The sequence below is a fragment of the Macaca mulatta genome, chromosome 18 (assembly GCF_049350105.2).
Source record: "Macaca mulatta isolate MMU2019108-1 chromosome 18, T2T-MMU8v2.0, whole genome shotgun sequence".
Lineage (NCBI taxonomy): Eukaryota > Metazoa > Chordata > Mammalia > Primates > Cercopithecidae > Macaca > Macaca mulatta.
The window spans coordinates 61,791,981-61,806,912 of NC_133423.1; positions in this window are offsets into that span (position 1 = coordinate 61,791,981).

Consider the following 14,932-nt stretch of genomic DNA (forward strand, 5'->3'; position numbering starts at 1 on the left):
TCCAAGAAATGCAAAGTTGCAAGTTTTGATGATGCAAGAAGGGGACCACAAGCCAGGAATTGTTGGTAACTTCTAGAAATTGGCAAGCACAGGAGAACAGAGTTGCCCTTAGAGCTTCCAGAAGGAATGTAGCCCTGAGAACATCTTGATTTTACTTCAGCGATATCCACGTCAGACTTCTATCCTACAGAACTGTAGTCAAAAAAAAAAAAAAAAAAAAAAAGCAGTTGATTTAATAATGTTCTAGTAGCCAAAGAAAATAAAGCATAGTTAAAATACTATTTGTTACTTATTCATTCTCTTTTATATGCCAAGTTATCTATCAGTTATCTTACTTAATTTCCACAACATTTCCGTATTAGTTTCCTAATGCTCCTAATAAAAGTTACCATATAATTTTTGACAAATAACATAAATTCATCGACTACTGCACCTTTTTTGTTTCTTATAAAGTAGCACAAAATTATTATATATAATTCATGTAGAGTGTTTGTATGCACATGTGTTTTGTATAAAGAAACTCATGTACAGTCAGTAGGTTTAAAATCATATCTATCAATCTATTACTTTATTGCTTTATTTAGCTATAGAGTGAGAAAAGCTAGTTAATTTTTTAAATGTTAAGGGGGAAGAAAGACAAAACAAGACAAAGAAAAAAATAAATTTAAACAAAGTTACCATATATATATACACACATATATATACACATACATATATATACACAGAGAAATAATTGATTTTATTTAACATTTTAGAAAACTCATCAGAATTAGTTGTATTACTATTTGTTCTATTTAAATTTAAACAAAGTTACCATATATATATATACAGAGAAATATTTGATTTTATTTAACATTTTAGAAAACCCATCAGAATTAGTTGCATTACTATTTGTTCTATTTATATTATTAGTCATTAGTTATTAATATTTTATTAGTTTTTAACAAAATGGATTGCTAATTGAAGAAGTTTGCTATGAGTGAATTAAAAATAGAGGCTTAAACAGAGATGTTGTGGAGTTAATAAAGTGTTAGCAGATAGATATCACAAGATCTGTCTTTTATGCTTTTCTTGTGTTCAGGAATGAGAAACCAAAAGAAAAAATTATTATACACTTACTATGTGCCACCATGAATTTATGAACTTAGGTCTTGTGGATAAAACAGTAAACAATGGAGACAAAAATTGCCATCCTGCTTGTGGTGAAGACAGACAATTAATCAGACAAGTAAAGCAAATGTTTATTTGTCTTAAGGCAACATGGAATTCAATGCATTTAAAATTCTGATGGTTAATTTTGTAGAATTGAAAAGGTTGATTGTTTAGTCAAGTCTAGAGTGAAATAATGGCTTACTTCTCTGAACTTACATTGAAATGAAGCATTTCACTTAAGGGAAACCTCTTCCCATAAAAGGTATTATTTGTTTTTAGGTTCTACATTACAAAAATTTAAGTAGAGTTTGAAATTTCATATAGATATTTTAAGGGACTTTGGGACAGAGTATAATAATCATAATTTAAAATTCAATGATTATTCAGGTCCATATTTATTACAAAGATTATCTCTCAGACTATTTAACACTGAGACAGAGGCTGATTAGCTTTACACAAATGGCAACAGACTGTTACGCTTTTATAACTCATATACTTAATCAAAACTCTTTCTTCTCTCTCTTTCTTGGTTATTTTATGGCACCTAATCAGTATACCTGGTTTTCACAGTTCCTTTGTGCTTTTGTTTAGTTACTCCATTTCTAATCTTGAATTTTAGATAACCACATTTGGTAATTTTGGGTTTAAAATACAGAGTGTAGGCCTTAAGTAAAAGCTTTCCAAAAAGTGCTATCCAGATGTAAAGGCATTGGTCTATGCATTTTAGGTCATAGATATTTGCATTATTAGAGAATTTCATGTTTTACTTCTATGATCTTGGTTTATATTTTTATTGCTGAGGTTGCCTACAAGTGAGGCAGGTATGCATGGATAAACTCTGGTTGACTCCTGATGTGGTTTGGCTCGGTGTCCCCACCCAAATCTCATCTTGTAGCTTCCATGATTCCCACATGTTGTGAGAGGGACCCAGTGAGAGATAACTGAATTAAGGGAACGCATCTTTCCCATGCTGTTCTCATAATAGTGAATACATCTCAGGAGATCTGATGGTTTTAAAAATGGGAGTTTCCCTGCATAAGCTCTCTCTTGGCTGTCACCATCCATGTAAAATGTGACTTGCTCCTCCTTGCCTTCCACCATGATTGTCAGGTCTCCCCAGCCATGTGGAACTGTAAGTCCATTAAACCTCTTTTTCTTCCCTATCTTGGATATGTCTTTATCAGCAGCATGAAAAAAGATTAATACAACTCCTCAGACGTCTGATCTACTAAAGCATCATTTGCAGTCAGAATACTTGCATAAGTTTTGTTAATTTTAATTAGATATTGTGCAGGTGGTGGATTCTGTACTTCTAGATCCAGAATTTGAAATACAACCTGTTAAACGAATTTCTTAACCCAGTTTCGTGAACCACCAAAATCTTCTTCCTCAATTTGTGTGGCTGAAGGGTTTTCAAGTTAGGATCCATTCTACATCTGATGAATGAATAAACTTTATTTTATCCAAATATATCCAGGTGGGAACATCCAAGGGGCCAGCTTTAACTAATTCTTACTTTTGCTCTTTGTGAAGTCTTCAAGTGCCCACCATAATTTTCACTCCTTGGAAGGTGAGATCTTCCTTTACAAAATTCTAGAATTCTACTCTGGACATATATGACATACAATGAAAAAATAGATTAAGAACAGCAAATAATCATAAAGGAAGCACCATGATTTTAAGAAAATGACAAAAAAATGAAAATAAGATGTCTTAGATTGTAGTGAATATTGTTTTAGCTTATAACCATAGAATACCATAATGAAAGACATTTTTTTCTACCACTGTTATCGAAGTAACCAAATGCATTTTATGATTATGCATTTGGCCAGGCAAATTAAGTGAATTTCCTAAAGTGACATCTTCAGAAAGGAAAAGAGCTAGGGTGTGAACTTGGGACTTTGGCTCCTAGTCCAGACTTTGTTTATACCATACCGTAGTATCTTGCTCCATTGCTGAGCAATTTTCATACTAAGAATAGATGCAATGTTTTTAAATCTCTTTGAATTCTCATGTCAATTACATAATGGTAGCTATGTTTAATTTAATTTAAGAGTTCGGGAAGCTAAAGTGAAGTGACGTTCCCCAAAGGCCACATCTCAGCTAGGTTTATATTATTTCAAAATCTTTATAAAATGCTGAAAATAACAACCACTCTATTTACGTTATATAAGTACCTGAGGATAGAATATGTAAAAAAAGTACTTTGAAAGATGTAAATTCCATTGTTATATTTTATTATTTTACCTCTTTTAAGAAAAAGACCTAACAATAGACAGGAAAAAAAATATTTTATCTGAGCCTGAGCCAATCTTGCTAAATTTCACTTACTTTGCATAAAATCATTACCCATTCTCACCCAGACACCTGACTAAATTATGTTCCTGATTAAGACAGAGACTTGCTTTTGGCAAAGCAAGCAATCTGACATATTCAGGACTCAATTAATTTAATTGCTGGATTAATGCAGTATACTTTTGCTCTCTAGCCATCCACAATTTTTCTGATTATAGATAGTTTCTGTTTCAGATGACTGGTTTTTGAAGGAACTGGATAGCTAAGAATACGATTTAATCTGACCTTTATTTCTATTTTTTAATTGTTGTTTATCTGGAAATATAGATTAATGCCTCGTTGTAGAAGACATAATAATCTTAAATTTAATATTTATGATAGGAAATCAAAATGCTTTGAATATTATTTCACAAGTAAGTGTGAACCTCCTTCCCTCTAGACTTTATTTCTCTCCGAAGTGACTTTTATCAGGCATTGGGTACTACCTCTGACTCTCTGCATTTCATACCTTTCTGTGGCAAGTCTGAAAAAAATGTATGTATATACTTAACTTAGCTTTTTCCTCCTTTTTTCTGCGAATTATTACCTGCAGAAAAGGTACCCTGTGCTCCTACTCACTGTGTGGGAGGCTCAGTGGAGCAAGACCTGTTTCTGTGGGGAAACCTAGAGATTCCCAAATATACAATATTCCATTGAGTAAATCTGTGTAATTTGAGAAAATACATTAGCAAGCCATCTGACCAAATAGTCAAAGCTGTGTCTCCAATAAGAGTTAATTGTAATAATGATGGCATTAGGATCTCCAATGTTTCACTGTTGATATGCATCTTCTCTTGATCTCTCTGTCTCGATCTCTCTCACAATTCTGAACCTGGAAAGGCAAGTATTAACTTCCTACAAGGGTCCTATCCAAAAATCGCTAACAGCTAGTCCAGTACCTATAAGTTGGATAAGAGCTATCACTTAACCAACACATAGTCCTTGGCACTTAAGGACAATGAAAGTACTAAATGTTAAAGTTTGGGGATCTGGTTAAGGAAATACTGAGAGGGGATTTAAAAAATTTTTCTGTATACTTATCTGTAAGAAAGCAAAAAATATTGAACATAAATAAGCAAGAATGGTGAAAATTAAAAAAAAAAACAAATCTAAGAAAGGAAGAAGAAAATAATAAAATAAGAGCCCAGCTAGGGGAAGAGGGGGGATATGCCTAAACATCAGGTTGATTCCCTAAATTGACAGCACACACTTGTAACAGTTTATAATCTATTCATTTACTTAAATGTAGAAAACTTCATCGCATAGGAGCATTAACATCTTATTTGAATAGATATGTTTAAGTAAAAAGCAGACATTTTTCCTAATCATGTAATGTTATATTTATAAATGGTATCCATCCGCCCAACCATCTATCCATCCATCCATGTGACTTTACTGCATTCATTTATTCATTTAATAACTATCTGTTTAGTATCCCTGTGTGCCAGATTTTACTAAGCTAGACACCAGAGCCACAAAGATGTACAAATTATGGTCCCTATCTTCAGGAAACACATGGTAAAATGAGTCCAAGTGGCTCAACCCTCATTTTAGATAATACATTTTAATTTTCCCCATTTCTCTTATGAAAATCAAAACATATTTTACATATAAAAGTACACAAGTAAATTCTGAAGCCTCATCTTGGAATTGATGTGTCCGAGAATAATTTTTGTTGAGTCAGAGCATAAAATTTGTACATTAGGGAAATTTTGATTTCTTATTACTCTTAATAAAAAACAAGTTTATTTTTTCTAGATTTCATCCAGATTGATATGTTCATAAGAATATCTTACAACTCTTGTCTGCTTTGTTTCTAGTTTCTACCCCAATGAGTATAAATTGTTTTGTCTATTTGATTTGCTATTTGATTTTTATTATCTCTATCTCTATCTCTATCTCTATCTATATCTATATCTATATCTAGATTGTGTATTGATAGGTTTGGTTGTGTCCCCACCAAAATCTCATGTTGAATTATAGTTTCCATAATCCCCGTGTGTCATGGGAGGGACCCAGTGGGAGGTAATTGAACCATGAGTGCAGTTTCCTCATGCTATTCTTGTGATAGTGATTGGGTTCTCATGAGATTTGATGGTTTTATAAGGGGCTTTCCCCTTGCTTCACTTTCATTATTCTCTCTCCTGTGCCAGGTGAAGAAGAATGTGTTTGCATACCTTTCTGCCATGGTTGTAAGTTTCCTGAGGCCTCCCCAGACATGCAGAACTGTGAGTCAATTAAACCTCTTTCCTTTACACATTACCCAGTTTCCGGTATTTCTTCATAGCAGCATGAGAATGGACTAATACAGTAAATTGCTACCACAGAGAGTGTGGTGCTGCTGTAAAGATACCCCAAAATGTAAAAGTGACTTTTGAACTGGGTAACAGGTTAGAACAGTTTGGAAGGCTCAGAAGGAGATAAAAAAATATGGGAAAGTTTGGAACTTCCTAGACACCTGTTGAATGGCTTTGACCAAAATGCTGATGGTGATATAGACAATAAAGTCTAGGCTGAGGTGGTCTCAGATGGAGATGAGAAACTTGTTGGGAACTGGAGTAAGGGTGACTCTTGCTATGCAAAGAGACTGGTGGCATTTTGCCCCTGCCCTAGAGATTTGTAGAACTTTGAATTTGAGGAATATGACTTAGGGTATCTGGCAAAAGAAATTTCTAAGCAGCAAAGCGTTCAAGAGGAAGCAGAACATCAATTTGGAAAATTTGCAGCCTGATAATATAATAGAAAAGAAAATCCTATTTTCTGGAGAGAAATTCATGCTGGCTGCAGAAACTTGCCTAAGTAATGAGGAATTGAATGTTAATCACCAAGACAATGGGGAAAATGTCTCCAGGGCATGTCGGTGACCTTCACAGAAGCCTCTTTCATCACCAGTCAGAGGCTTAGAAGGGAAAAATGGTTTCATGGGTTGGGACCAGAGCCCTCCTGCTCTATGCAGCCTAGGAACTTGGTGCCCTGTGCCCCAGTTGCTTTGGCTCCAGCCATGGCTAAAAGGGGCCAACATACATCTCAGTCAGTTGCCTCAGAGTGTGCAAGCCCCAAGCCTTGGCATCTTACATGCGATTTTGGGCCTGCAGGTGAATAGAAGTCAAGAATTGAGGCTTGGGAACCTTCATCTAGATTTCAGAGGCTATATGGAAATGCCTGGATGTCCAGGCAGAAGTTTGCTGCAGGGGTAGAGCACTCATAGAGAACCTCTGCTAGGGCAGTGCCAAAAAGAAATCTGGGGTCAGAGCCCCCATACAGAGTCCACACTGGGGCACTGCCTAGCAGAGCTGTGAGAAGAGGGCCACTGCCTCCAGACTCCAGAATGGTGGATCCACCAATAACTTGCATTGTGTGCCTGGAAAAGCTGCACATAACACCAGCCTATGAAAGAAACTGGGAGCAGGACTGTACCCTGCAAAGCCACAGAGGCAGAGCTTCCCAAGGCTGTGGGAGCCCACCTCTTGCATCAGTGTTACCTGGATATGTGAGACATGGAGTTAAAGGAGATCATTTCAGAATTTTAAGATTTGACTGCCCTGCTAGGTTTCATACTTGCATGGGGCCTGTAGCTTCTTTGTTTTGGTCAATTTCTCACATTTAAAATGGCTGTATTTACCCAGTGCCTGTACCCTCATTGTATAGAGGAAGTAACTAACTTACTACTTATTTTATAGGCTTATAGGTGGAAAAAAAATTGCCTTGTCTCAAATGTGACTTTTGGACTTGGACTTTTGGGTTAATGCTAGAATGAACTGAGACTTTGAGGGACTGCTGGAAAGGCATGATTGTGTTTTGAAATGTGAAGGTATGAGATTTAGGGGGAGCCATGGGTGGAATGATATGGTTTGGCTGTGTCCCCAACAAAATCTCATCTTGAATTATAGTTCCCATAATCCCACGTGTAGTGGGAGGAACAGGTGGGAGGTAATTGAATCATTGGGTTGGTTACCCTCATTATGTTGTCATGATAGTGAGTGATCTTTCACAAGACCTGCTGGTTTTATAAGGAGCTTTCCCCACCTTCTCTCTCATTCTTCTCTCTCCTGCTGCCATGTGAAGAAGGACATGTTTGCTTCTTCATATTATGCAGTCTCTGGTATTTCTTCATCACAGCATGAGAATGGACTAATACATGCATCTTTGCAATAATTCAGCTTTGTTTTTGATCATATCTACATTTATTGTCATTCCCTGCACATTCTTGCCCTTATTTTACTACTTTCTTCTCCCTTTCTTAGATTTACTTTTTTGATTTCACCATTCTTGTTCATTTATTTTCAGTATTTTTTGTATTCTTATAGATAAATACACAGAATTACAAAATCCTCTGTAACTAGTGACTTAAATATATCCCCCCCAAATTTAGCAGTTAGTATTTTAATTGTCCTTAAGTGATAAATATCTTGTAACTAGGAAATGTTTTTTAGTTAAAAATGTAAGGCTGTTATTTCTTATTTTCAGGCATCACATTTTAATTATTCATTTTATAATTTTTAAATTAACTTTTGCTTCCTGTTGAACTTTTGCTACAGGACATAAATATTGTGAACATGAGCCCTACTTTTTTGGCCTAGTATATAGTCTATTTTGGGGATGTTTTGTGTAGGTTCAAACAGCATATGCACTCTGTGTTTGTTGTGTGAAAAGTTGATAGTCAAACTTGTCAATTTAGATTTTTGACCTTTCCAATAATTTTTTCTTAGTTTATATTGCTCAATCTATTCACTTGTTAGTAGGAGTATATAAAAATGTCTAATTATAGTTGTTGATAATTTTTCTTATGTATTTTGCATTGTCCTATAAGTTATTGTTTTAACATATAAAGCTATATGAAATAATAGATCGAGATGGTCTCGATCTCCTGACCTCGTGATCTGCCTGCCTCGGCCTCCCAAAGTGCTGGGATTACAGGTGTGAGCCACCACGCCCGGCCTGTGAGTATAAATTTTTAACACATTTGGGTAAATGCTTAGGAGCATGATTGCTGTATCATATAATAAGACCATGTTTAGCTTTGTAAAAAATCACCAAACTGTCTTACAATGTAACAGTGCCATTTTTACATTCCCAGCAGCAATGAATGAGCATTCCTGTTGCTTCATATCCTCACCAGCATTTGATGCTGGTTTTGGATTTAGCCATTCTAATAGTTGTGCATTTTATTAATTTTATTTCTGTTTTTTCCCTTCAACTTTTATTTTAAGTTCTGGGATACATGTTCAGGATGTGTAGGTTTGTTACATACTAAATGTGTGCCACAGTGGTTTGCTGCATGGATCAAACTATCACCATGATATTAAGTCCAGCATCCATTAGCTGGCATTCCTGGTGTTTCTCCCTCCTGCTACCCCACAAACAACAGGCCAAAGTATGTATTGTTACCCCCGCCCCATGTCCATGTGTTCTCATCATTCAGCTCCCACATATAAGTGAGAACATGTAGAGTTTGGTTCTCTGTTCCTGTGTTTGTTTGCTGAGGATAATGGCTTCCAGCTCCATCCATGTGCCTGCAAAGGGCATGATCTCATTCCTTTTTATGGCTGCATAGTATTCCATGTTTTCTGTAGGGTAACTGTGGTTTGCTGGAGGATTGTTCCAGATCCTAGTTGCTTCAGTTTTTCCCTTACCTGGAGGTATCACCAGTAGAAGCTAAAGAACAACAAAAATAGTAGCCTGCTCCTTCCTCTGAGGGGGTACTGACCTGTTGCCAGCCTGGTCTGTCCTGTAGGGGGAGTCTGGAGATCCCTGTTGAGACGTCTTACTCAGTCTGGAGGAACGGAGTCAGAAACCCACTTAAAGAAGCAATCTGGCTTCTTTTTGGTAGAGCAGGTGTGCTGCACTGGGGGAGAATCCTTCTTTGTCTAGACTGCCTAGACTCTACAGAGCCAGCAGACTGGAAAAACTGAGTTGACTGAATGGCAGAAATGTCAGCTGCCTCTCCCACTGTGGGCTCCCTCCCAGGAAGAGATCAGAGGGCTGTCTGTATAATCCTGGCTGGAGTCGCTGAAATTCCCAAAGGGAAGCCTTGCCCAGTAAGGAGGGATGGACCGGGATCCTGCTTGGAAAAGCAGTCTAGCCAAGCTAGGACAGAGCAGCTGTGCTGTGTTGGACATTCTTCCTCATATGGGCTACCTGTGAGGCAGGGGAACAGGATCTGGAGGGAGGGAACCTAAGGCCAACTCATGTTGACTAGATATCAGAGGCTACTCCCTTTCCAATCCCTCTTTTCTCTGTATGGTAGTTGCTGCATAGCAGTTGCAACCCCTCCTTTTGCTGTGTGGTATTTGCTGCATGGCAGTTGGAAAATAAAATTACCTCTGAATAGTCCTCTCCTGCAACCAGTTGGACTGGTTGTGGGCCTTCTCTTCAGTCAATCAAACTGGTCCTGGGCTACTAGATGAACCAATGGAAAACCTCTAGAGGGTATATAAATGCTAGAAAATTCTGTAACTAGCACTTTTGAGTTGCTTGCTCAAGCCCACTCCCACCCTGTAGAGTGAACTTTTATTTAAAATAAGTCTCTGCTTTGGCTGTCTTGCTTGTGCATTTTGTCCAATTCTTTTTCTGAAACTCCAAGAACCTGGACAACTATCCTCAACCAGTAACACCCAGCCTTTCTGGAGCCAGCAGGCTAGAATGACTGAGTCAACCTAACTGCAGAAATGGTGGCCGCCCTTCCCTCTGGGAACTTGTCCATCTCAGACAGTCTTCAGTCTGTTGCACTTGTTGCTAAACTTCCAAGCCAGTGGGTCTTAACTTGTGAGGTACCCTGGAAGTGGGGTCTACAGAACAATGCTGTTTGGCTTCCTGGATTCAGACTCCTTTCTAGGGGAATATACAAATAGATCTCCTGCCTTGCCAGGATTCCCAGGGCCAGAGATTGGAAAACTCCTGTGTCTCTGTATGATCCTGAGTGACTGCTCTGCTGAGACCCCATCCATCTTTGTGTATTGAACTCAAGGTCCTGATGTTGTGGGCTCATAAGTGTTCTCCTGATCCATGGGTTGCAAAGATCCAAGGGAGAAACATGGTTTCCCAGGCGGGGCTGCACAATCCCTCACCACTTCCCTTGACTGGGGGTGAGGGTTCCTTTGGCCCAACACCAATCCTGGGTAGCCATCGCCCCACCATACTTTCTTAGTGGGTCGAGCCATCTGTCTAGTCAGTCTCACTGTGAGAACCTGGACATTTCAGTTGAAAGTGTTGAATTCACACATCATTTTCATTCTTCTCCATGAGAGCCAAGGACCTCAGATGCTTCTACTCAGCCATCTTGGTCCCTCCATTGTTTTGTTACTTTTCAATTATGTAATATAAGATGTTAAACATCATTTCATATACTTACTTTTCATTTGTTTATCTTCTTTCATGAGGTATCTGTTAAGGCCTTTTGCCAATTTTTTAAACAGGTTTTCTCATTGTTGAGTTTAAAAATTATTTGTATATTTTGGATAACAATCCTTTATTAGATGCTTTTTGCAAAGATTTTTCTCCCAGCCGTGGCTTATGTCTCATGTTTTTGATGGTATCTGTAACAGAACAGAAGTTTTTAATTTTAATGAAGTTCAGTTTAACAATCATTTCTTTCATGAATTGTGCCTTTTGTGTTGTATCTGAAAAGTCATTGCCATACTCAAGGTCATTTAGGTTATTGACTTTATTATCGTATAGGAGTTTTGTAGTTTTTCATTTTACACTTAAGTCTGTGATCCATTTTGAGTTAAAATTTGTGAAGGGTGTAAGGTTTGTGTCTATATTTATTTACTTTTTTACATATAGATGTGAAGTTTTTCCAGCACCATTTGTTGAAAATACTTTTTTAACACTGTATTGCCTTTGCTTTTTTGTCTGATATTAGTTGATTATACTTCTATAGGTTTATTTCTGAGTTCTTTATTCTATTCTACCAATCTGTCTATTATTTTTTCCAATACAGCACTGTCATGATTACTGTAACTTTATAGGAAGTCTTTAAATCAGATAGTCTTTCCTCTAACTTTGTCTTCCTTCAATATTGAGACTATTCTGGTCTTTTATCTTGTGATATAAACTTGAAAATCAGTGTGTTGATATCCACAAAATACCTTGGGATTTTAACTGGGATTGCATTGACTCTATAGATCAAGTTGGGAGGTACTGATGTCTTGATAGTTTTCCTACCCATTAACACGAAGTTTCACTTCATTTATTTATCTTAAAAATCTTTCATTACATTTTTGTAGTTTCCTCATATAAATCTTGTACATACTTTGTCAGATTTATAACTAAGCATTTCATTTTGGGGGATGCAAATGTAAATGGTAATGTGTTTTTCATTTTAAATTCCACTTGTTCATTGCTGGTGTATAGGAAAGCAGTTGATTTTGTATATTAATTTTGTTTCCTAACTTTGCAATAATTAATTCCAGGAGTTTTTTGTTGATCCTTTAAAATTTTTCTTAATAGGCAGTCATGTCAAATGCAAAAAAAAAAAAAATACCTTTTTTTCTTTCTCCTCTGTCTGTATATATTTTAATTTCTTCTCTTGCTTTATTCCGTTAGTTAGGACTTTCAGTATAATGTTGGGGGAAAAAAACTTGGTGAGAAGAGAAGTCTTACTTTGTTCCTTATCTTAGCAGAAAGGTTTAAGTTTCTCACTGTTACATGTAACATTGCCTGTAGTTATTTTGAATATGTTCTTTGTCAAATTGAGGAAATTTGCCTGCATTTCTCATTTCCTGAGAGTTTTGATCATGAATCAGTGTTGGATTCTGTTGAGTGCTTATCTGCATCATTGACATGATTATCTGATATTATTCTTTAGTCTCTTGTTATGATGGATTGCATTAGTTGATTTTTGAGTGTTGAACTATCTTTGCATATCTGTGATATATTCAACTTGGTCATTTTGTATAATTCTGTTTATATATTGTTGAATTTGATTTATTAATATTTTGTAGAGGATTTTTGGATCTTTGTTTATGAAAGTGATTGTTCTATAGCTATTTTGCTAATATCTTTGTCTAGTTTTGTTATTTGGGTAATAATGATGCTGGCTTAATAGAATGAGTTAGGAAGTGTTCTCCATGCTTATATATTCTGGAAAAGATTGTAGAGAATTGATATAATTTCTTCCTTAAACGTTCAGTAGAATTTACCAGGGTACGTTGCCTGGGTCTGGGTCTGATGTTGTTTTGGAAGATTATTAATTATTGATTCTGTTTCTTTAATAGATACAAACCTATTAAGATCGTGTGTTTCTTTTTGCATGAGTTTTGACAGTTGTGTGTTTCAATAAATTGGGCAATTTCTTCTTCATTATCAAACTTGTGGACATAAAGTTTTTATAACATTTATTTTTATCCTTTTAATGTTCATGAGATATGAATTGAAGGTCCCTCTTTAATTTCAGATATTAGTACTTTGTGTTGTCTTTTTTTCTTGGTCTGGCTAGAAGGCTATTAATTTTATTGATCTTTTCAAATAACCAGCTTTTGCTTTTGTTGATTTTTTTCTATTAATTTTCTTGTTTTCAGTTTTATGTATTTCTGTTCTAATAATTATTATTTCTTTTCTTCTGCTCACTTTGTGTCTAACTTGCTATTCTTTTCCTATTTTCCTAAGATATAAGCTTAGGTTATTAACTTTAAGTCTTTCCTCTTCTAATATATGCATTCAATGTTACATATTTTCTTCTAAGAACTTCTTAGAGGATTTTCATTTTCATGAATTTCAAACTATTTTAAAATCTCTCCTGGATTTTGGCTTTTACCTATATGTTAATTAAAAATGTGTTGTTTAATCTCTAAATATTTTTATAATTTTCAACTATCTTTCTGTTATTGATTTCTAATGTAATCTCATTGTGTGTGACAGCAGTCATACTATGAATTCTTTTCTTTTAAATTTTTAAAAGTGTTTTATGGCCTAGAATATGTGATCTATCTTGATGAATGTTATATGTTAGCTACAGAAGAATGTATAATCTGCTGATATTGGATGAAGTCTATAGATATCTATTATATCCAATTGATTGATGATATTGTTGACTTCAGTTATGTTCTTACTGATTACGTGCTGGATCTGTCCATTGTTGATAAAAAAAGGTGTTAAATTCTCCAATTGTAATAGTTAATCCATCTATTTCTCTTTGCTGTTCTTCTGTCCTCCTAATTTTTGCCTCATTTATTTTGATGCTGTGTTGTTAAGTGTATACACAGTGAGGATCTTTATGTCTTCTAGGAAGATTGACTTTTTTGTCATTATGTAATGCCCTACTTTATTCTGGGTTCCTTTCCTTGCTCTAAAGTCTGCTCTGTTTGAAATGTATACAGCTTTCCTGCTTTAATTTGATTAGTGTTGGTATGGCATATCTTTATTCATTTATATTGAATATATATATATATATAGCATATATTAAATATTAATAGTATTAAGAAGAAATAGTCTCATTCTGTTATCTTAATATTATATGAATGGTTAAATTTAACTTTTTTAAGTACATAGTAATAGTCTAATCTGAGCAGTATGTCCTTGAGGAAGTATGTTTATTCTTTAATTTGGAAAGCAAAAGTCCTTAAACTGCATACGATTATTGATGTTTTTAACCATGTGCAATGTTTGTAATGACCAGTAATTCTTATGTTTAATATCCAAGCCATAAAATACTATGTAAGAAACTGTGGGCCTCAGTAATGTTTTTATAATAATGTTGCCAATTACAACATTATTTTATCCAACTATAATAGAGGTGTATACTAATTAGGCTTCTGTACAGCCTGGAATCAGAATCAACCAATTCTTCAAGTTGTAAACAGATCTCCCTCTGCCTCTTAACTGTAACTGTTTGGCTACCATTGTTGCCTACAAAGAGTCATTATTATGGAGTTTCAAAACCCAATCTGAAATCAGACTGTTTGTGTTCGAATGCTGATTCACTGATTCCTAACTTTATGATTAGGAGTATACACTTAAGCTCAGTTTCTTTGTGAAATCAAGAGCAGAATGCCACCTTAAAGGATTATTAGAAGGAATAAACGTATTAGCATTTGTACTTGACTTACATATGGTAAAAGCAATTTATGTGCTAGGTACTTCTACAGCTATGACTACCACAAATATTATACACACACACACACACACACACACACATACATATATGTATACACATTTAAAGTGAATTTCTTGTAGACAACATGCAGTTGGGTCTTGTTGTTTTGTGTTCCACTCTGTGACTATTTCTGTTTTTAATTGGTATATTTAGACTGTAAACAATTAAAGTGATTACTAATACAGTTAGACAAAATTGTGCATTTACCAACGTTCCATTTATCTCCATTCTTTGATTATCTGATTCTCTTTATTTGTATTTATTTATTTATTTTTATTTTTATGTTTGGACACAGGTTCTCACTCTGTCATTTAGGCTGAAGTGAAATGGCACAAGCGCAGCTCACTGCAC